The following is a 7,518-nucleotide window of genomic DNA, read 5'->3' as shown; positions in this document are numbered from 1 at the left end:
TCGGATCTAGAGAGAGACAGGTATTAGTAATGGGTGTGAAAAGTGAAAGAGACTTTTAGGCTATTGTAGGATGAAATCAAAAAGTTCGCATCGCGATACCTATTAGGTACGCCACGCCTTTTGGTAGGTTTGTTGGGTGGACCCTTACTTGCCATGTGTCGCTCTCTAGCCCTCACAAGCCATGTAAACTCGCAGATCTTTTAAAAATCTCATCTCTCTCATACGAGCTCCATTTTTGATGTTCTTCATATCAATGTTTAGCTATCGACGACGACTTTCATTTAGAATCTGTTGGTTAATTCTCGTCTGACCTTAAATTTAATAGTCCATGAACATTACACTGCTGACGACCGTGTAAAATTCATAATTCTTTCATATGGACTCCTTTCTCGACTATCTTTATATTGGTGAAATCGTATCAACGAGATATTCAACTCTTGTTTAAATTGTTTTTCCTAACTATCGATCAATCTTAATTTCAGTTTCTGTGTTATACATTGTTGCATTAAAACTTCTAAAAATCATAATTTCCTCATACGAAGTCAGATTTGGACGTTCTTTATATGCATGCTCGTGTTTTTATGATTTCTATAGATTTTGTTTAGATTGCTTAGGCTAATAAGCAAACTAGCTAAAGTTCACTTTTATCGATACGTAGAGTCATGTCAGTTTAATCGTGAAACTTCGAAGAAGCATAATTTCTTTGTATGAAGTCAGATTTAAGCATTCTATATACCTATAGGAATCGTATTGACGTTTTCTACATGATTATGATGATTATTTTGGCTCAAAGTTAGTATATTTCAACTTTGTATTTCAAAATAATTGGTTAATATTACAATATACAGAAGTAATAAAAATAGGGTGTTACAAAGACTTTTATCTATTTTCCAAAAGCCAAAGTTTATATTTTATAAAAGGGTTTACAAAATTTATAAACTTTATGTCTTCCTTTTTTTATAAAATTAGAGAGGGAACAAAAGACAATGTCTTTTGATTTGTTTATTCAAAAGTATGGTTTGACTTTCAATCATGGGGGGACAAGCTCCTTTTATGACATGAGTGCTTAATTGGTTAGGGACACATTTGTATTGTTTTCGCTATAAGAGAGTGCATGAAAGGATTTCCTTCTATTCTTTTTCATGCAAAAAACATGAATGCTCACACATACACACTTTCTATGTCTCTCTCTCTCTCTCTCTCTCTCTCTCTCTCTCTCTCTCTCTCTCTCTCTCTCTTTTGTGAATGTGTTAGAGGATTTTTTTACTTCCCCTTTACTGTCTTTAAGTTCATACTTTGGTTATGAATTTAAAGCTTAAGATCTTAAGAGTTTTACAAGACTAGCATCTTAAATCAGTTGGATTATTGTTGGTGTCTCAAAGGTTAATTCATTCTTCATAAACTTCCTAACCTACCTTAAGGATTCAAAGTTTACAAAGGTTGTCTTCTTCTTCTTCCTCTTTGGTTGATGTTTCTTTCCAAACTTTTCAATAAGATCCATGGTTGGTTATAATTAGTTTATAATTGTTCAAAATATTAAAGTCTTCCATGCTAAAATCTTATAAAAAGACCTTTAGGTGATCAAGGAGGTATATTTCAACCTTACAATTCCTCTTCTATAATTTTGAATCCTAGAGGGATGAGGGTCCTTGGTTTATTATTGCATTGTCGACTGCCTTTGCCAAGAATATCTACGACAGTTCTACTTGTAATCTCATTCTTTTCTCCATTTCATTCAATATTATACTTCCTTTCCTCAATTACATTATTTTGAGGTGTTTCTACATTTTTCTTCAACATTATTATCCCATTTTAACACAATAATCAACAAACTCCTCGTCTTTTTACTCGTCCCTATTATCATATTTTAAGCACCTTATCTTGAGATTATTTTTCATTCTCAACAGCTTTCTAGTTATTGAAGGTAGTGAGATTTATTTTGAAGTATATAAACTCATACCTTATCTTTTCTCCCTTTCATTCAGTATTATACGTCCTTTCCTCAATTACATTTTGTTGAGGTGTTTCTAGAATTTTCTTCAACATTATTATCCAATTTTTACACAATAATCAACAAACTCCTTGTCTTTTTACTCATCCCTATTATCATATTTTAAGCACCTTATCTTGAGATTATTTATCATTCTCAACAACTTTCAAGTTCCGCATCAGAACTTCGAAGACCTCCGGTCCTTGTCAATTGGTGGAGAACTTGAGGTCTCATTTCATGAGTTGATCTTCGAAGACTTCTTGAACTTGTGGTCTTTAGTAACTTTTATCACAATGTCTTCGACTTTTTTGTCTGCATATAAAACTTTGAACCCACTTACTCCTGCTTCAGTTGACACATATGAGCTCCAACTGCTTCTAAATCGTTCTAAATTATATGAGAGGTATTGGAAGCCTTCACATTGTATTCATCTGAAATCCCAATCTAACACCACTTGGCTACTGGCATCAGGTTTCTTGCATCGAATCTAGGCTTCAACGACATCATATTTATAAAGCCTATTCATATTGAATGTCACTTCTCGACTTTTGATAAACATTTTTTATGGTATGGTTATCCCAAAATAGGTACCCCTTGTCATCTAAATTATAGCCAAGAAACAAAACACTTCAACGTCTTCACCGCTAGCTCTTCTCTTTCCATATCTTGGCTGTGTGTAAGAGAAACCTACAAAAACCTTTAGGTGAGCAATGGAATATCGCTCGACCTCACCATTCATATTCTGGGATTTAGAATGACATGGGGATTAAGGGTCGTTAGTTTAGTAAGTAGGTTGTAGTGTTGATTGCATCTGCCAATATCAATTTTACCAGTAATGCATGTAATCTAATGCTCTTCTCCCTTTCATTCTATAATGTTAATCCTCTTCAAAATTCTAGTACGATGATGTGTTTTTAGAACTGTCTTTTACATTTTCATCACATTCTCAACATAATAATCAACAAAATACTTGATGTTGTACTCGCCAAATTATCATATTTTAAGCACTTGATATTGATATTTTTTTCATTCTAAACAACAACCTTCAAATTGTTAAAGGTGGTGAGATTTATTTTTATGAAAATAAACTCATACCTTCCTCATTAAGTCATATATGAAGGTAAGAAACATAATACCGAGGCCTACATTCTCAAGAAACGATTTAGGTTCGTGGACATCTAGATGTGTGAGTTCTAGTTTCTCGGGTTTCAATGCTTGTCCTCTCTACAAAAAAGGGCAACTTGATTTTGTTTTCCAAGATCATGTGGGTCACAAAAGCCCATTTTCACACTTCCCATGTATTAAATTTTCTTTTATAAGTCAACATAGTTATTCCATTCTCAATCATATGACTACATCATTGGTGTCTTAGAGTAGAAGCCCTTGAATCTTCAACTAATGAGTTCAACTCTTCCGAAGAAACTTCAACCACACACAAAGTTACTTACTTTTTCCCTTGGTAAACTATAAATTTCCTTTTTATAATCTTGCATTAGTGATTACCAAAATCAACATGGTGTACATTGTTGTCTAGCTTCCTTATCAATATCAACTTCCTTTTCATATCTGAAATATACTTGACATTTTTTAGTGTCCACTATTTAACCCAAAGTTGTCTTGAGAAAATCATCTCTAACTCCGACGATATCTAGGTTCTTATTATCTAAAATCTCACCATCTAATTACAATGCTTGAAATTTTTCTTTTCTTCTTGATAATGGCTTGCATGAAATGTAGCACGTGTATCCATAATCTAAGATTCAATCAAACTGTAATCCCCCGATTCTCAGGTATTGATTTATGTTGAATATTTTTGGTCTTTGGGTCTACTCGACGAGTTGGTTGCCCTACTCATCGAGTAGCAGCAGGTTGGTCCACGTGTTTTAGTGACCTAGTCGCTGAGTAAAAGAAGGGACTCGACGAGTAGGATCTGGCAGATGAAACCCTAAATCTCGGAGTTTTGCACCCTATTTAAAGAATCACAAGCCTCCTTTGGACTCTTTATAGTCCATTGAGAGTCCAGAAAGGCCCTAACCCGAGTGTTTGTGTGTATTCTTTAGAGGTTTAAGCGTGAAGGGAAGTTTTCGTGAAGGAATCACTTGGGAAGCAAGCTTGTTGAAGCAAGAGCTTGTGGGTTTCAAGTTCTGCATCTGAAAGGGCTCTCTTGAAGGTATTAGATCGTTTTTCACTTGTCGCATGTTCTCCTAAACCCTTTTGTACATGAGTTTTGGAAAGGGTTCTTGTGTTTAAGCCAAGATCTGAAGTTGTAACTTCAGATCTGAACTCCCCTTGGCTTCTAGATTCATAAAGCCATTAGCCTTGTCTAGTATGAGCCTTCTCTCAAAGATGTGGCTTCATTGCAAGCTTAGTTGTGCCATTTAAGGGTCTTAAAGCCTTGTATGCACGTAAAGTTTTCAACTTTACATGATAAGCATGCCTAAGGAAGTTGGATCTGCAATTTGGGGCCTTGGCATGGCTTAAAAAGTTTCTGCGTGGTTAAAGGGTTGTAGGGACTTGGTGAGTCGCATAGTCGACTCTACGATTCATATGAAGATAGGCATTGAACTCGACCAGTTGGATGAACAACTCGGCAAGTCCGATGAAGATTTTTGTAGACTCGCCAAGTTGGATGACCAACTCGGTGAGTCGGTTAATGTTTCCCCAAATTGATGGATGCGTGTGAACCTATCGAGTTACAAGAAGGAAAACTCAACGAGTGGCCTTAGGGTTTCGATCGCTAACCATAGGGACTCGACGAGTCACTCCAGGGACTCGGCGAGTGGACGAGTATCTTGAGGAACTCCGCGAGTAACCGAGGGTACTCGACGAGTAAGGGTCAACATGGACTGTTGACCTTGACTGTTGACTTTGATTTTGACCAGGGGTTGACTAGTTGACTTATGGGGTACCTTAGGAGGTTGAGAACTCACGAGTAAGGTTCTATTATGATAATAGGTGGTGGAGTTCGTGGCCATGATCTGAAAGTTGGAGTTTAGTTACCGAGCCGACATTTGCAAGGTGAGTTATTCTCTCTATATCAATAGGGTCTAAGGCACCAAGGCTGACGCTTTATTTGTTATCTTGGTTACGGTATGCTATATGTGGTTATGATCTGATAGTTTGGTATCAGGATAGACAGTGTGTTATTATGCTCTAATGATCCGTAGGGATTGGTATGTTAGTGACCTGCTAGGTCGGTGCTTGGATTATAAGGGATTGCTAGTATTGATGATCAGTGAGATAGTTATGTTTGATACTTGTGTATGCCGGTATATGTTAGTTATGCACACCTGATTATTTGCTTGACGGTTGGGTTGAGGCGGTCCTGCTTTGTGCTGAAGGCCAACATACCCTATGAGCGGTCTGGAGAGACTGTAGGCCCGAAGAGGGCGGTCCAGTCATGCTGAAGGCTCGGGATAGACTCAGTTAGACTATAGGCCCTGCAGGGCGGTCTAGTCACGCTGAAGGCCTAGTATGCATGTTTTTTATTATCTGTTACTAAAATGGTATTATCGGTGTGGTATTGGTATTTGGGGGTAGCTCACTAAGACCTCGTGATTACAGTTACAGTTAATTGTTTCATGTACTTCAGGAGATCATGGCAAGGCGAAGGCGTGACCGAACCACTCCACATCCTTATAATTTTGTTATTGGGACACTCTAATGAATAATATTTTGAAAATATTTTGTAAAAAACTATGTGGTTTTATGTTTGAAAAAGTTTAAATTTGGCTTAAAATTTTTGGATGCGACAAGTTGGTATCAGATCCTTGGTTTGAGTGAATTGGAGGAACACTCGTGTGAATCCAGTCTCAAATTAGGGAAATTTTCGAAGGAATTCTAAAACAGTTTTCAAAATAAAGGATAAAGCATGCGGAGTGTACGATCAGCCGAAGCCTGTAAGTAAACCCCAAAATACGATGCAGTTATTTGATATTATGATACATTGGAACAGCATGCTAGTGCTAGGCTAGGGAGCTTTAGGAATTACAGGATAGACTTGCTTGATTATATGAAGCCTACTAGCCTAGGGTTCTTTTGCATGGAATTGACATCATTATTGTAGTTGTTTAGTGTATGCATCACGGCGGTGCATAATTAAGATCTTATAGTCTGAGAATGTTCGATTCGACCTTAGGGTAAGATTGGATATTCGAAAGTCTATCGGGTCCAACGTTATGCATGGCTAGAATACACTAATACTACAGGGTTGGTGGAAGTTTCATGGATCGATGGATCGTGTAAAGTCATGAGGCCAGTTGTGAGATAGTTTCACATTCCCCTAAGAGTGAGGGTTGAGCGCTTGCTATGTTGATGTCTATGGTTGGGGAGTTGTGGTGATACTTGAGACAAATATGGGTAGGTGTGGAAGGTAGTATGGTCCCGTACTACTGAAAGCACAGGACCCATACGCGTGGCAAGGAAGTCACAACCCTTGTGGGAATTGGTCTCCCGATATTATGTTATTTATCTGACGTCCTGGGTATATTTTCAATATGGTGGTGACGAGGCATGTTGCGTCTGGATCAGGATCCGAATAGGGATCAAGATCAGGATCAGGGGACGGAGACCCGGATGTGCGTGTAGCACCTGAGACCATGGTGTAGATAGGGACATAGGAGTTGGATGCCAGGATTCGAGAGATCCTGCATGATGAGGTTGCTACTGCGTTTCGAGCACAGCTACCAGAGATATTTGGGTCGATCAAGACCGCGATGGTCGAGTACTTTGATGAGTGTTATGCAGCCTTAGCAAAGACGGTTGCCGCTGCAACCACATCGGCTGTAGCAGCGGCAGGGGGTGGAGGGGTAGCCATTTGGGCTTTCCAGTACCGAGACTTCAATAACACGAATCCCCTTACATTTGATGGTACTCAGGATGTGATCAGGGCTATGAGGTTGTTATTTGACGTGGAGGGTTGTTTCTTCACGTGCTCGTGTCCTAATGACATGAAGGTCAGGTGCACCCTGAACCTGTTGAGGCTTGGGGCCAAGGACTGGTGGAGACTAACGACTGGGTCGTACACCGATGATCAGAGAGCTGCTGTTACGTGGGATCAGTTCAGGGATATTTTCCACACCCGCTACGTTCCACGCATGGAAAGAGAGCGGCTTTCTCATGAGTTTTTGACATTGAGGCAGCATGGAGAGTCAGTGATGGAGATTACTCGCATGTTCACGGAGAGGGCTATGTTTTGCCAAGAGTTTGCTTCAAAGCAGTCTCAGATGACTCGTTATTTGAGTATGCTCAATACCGATATTTGTCAGTTTGTTGCCACGCTGCGTTGTGATACTCTCATGGATCTTCAGGAAGTCGCGGGGCGGCGTGAGTTGGAGAAAGAGCTGCAGTTGAAGGAGCAGCGTCAGGTTCCAGCATAGTCTCAGTCGGCACCTAAGAGGTCTAAGACCGCTGATACTACGACCGGAGGTCAGCAGAGCCGCACTTGTGGAAAGTGTGGCAGGCGTCATTCTAGGGTTTGTCGAGCAGGAGGTGGGTGCCACAAATGTGGGAAGGAGGGGCACTATGCC

Source organism: Lactuca serriola, chromosome 4 (genome assembly GCF_051521515.1).
Source record: "Lactuca serriola cultivar US96UC23 chromosome 4, Lser_US96UC23_V15, whole genome shotgun sequence".
Lineage (NCBI taxonomy): Eukaryota > Viridiplantae > Streptophyta > Magnoliopsida > Asterales > Asteraceae > Lactuca > Lactuca serriola.
Note: the sequence above shows the minus strand (reverse complement) of the source record.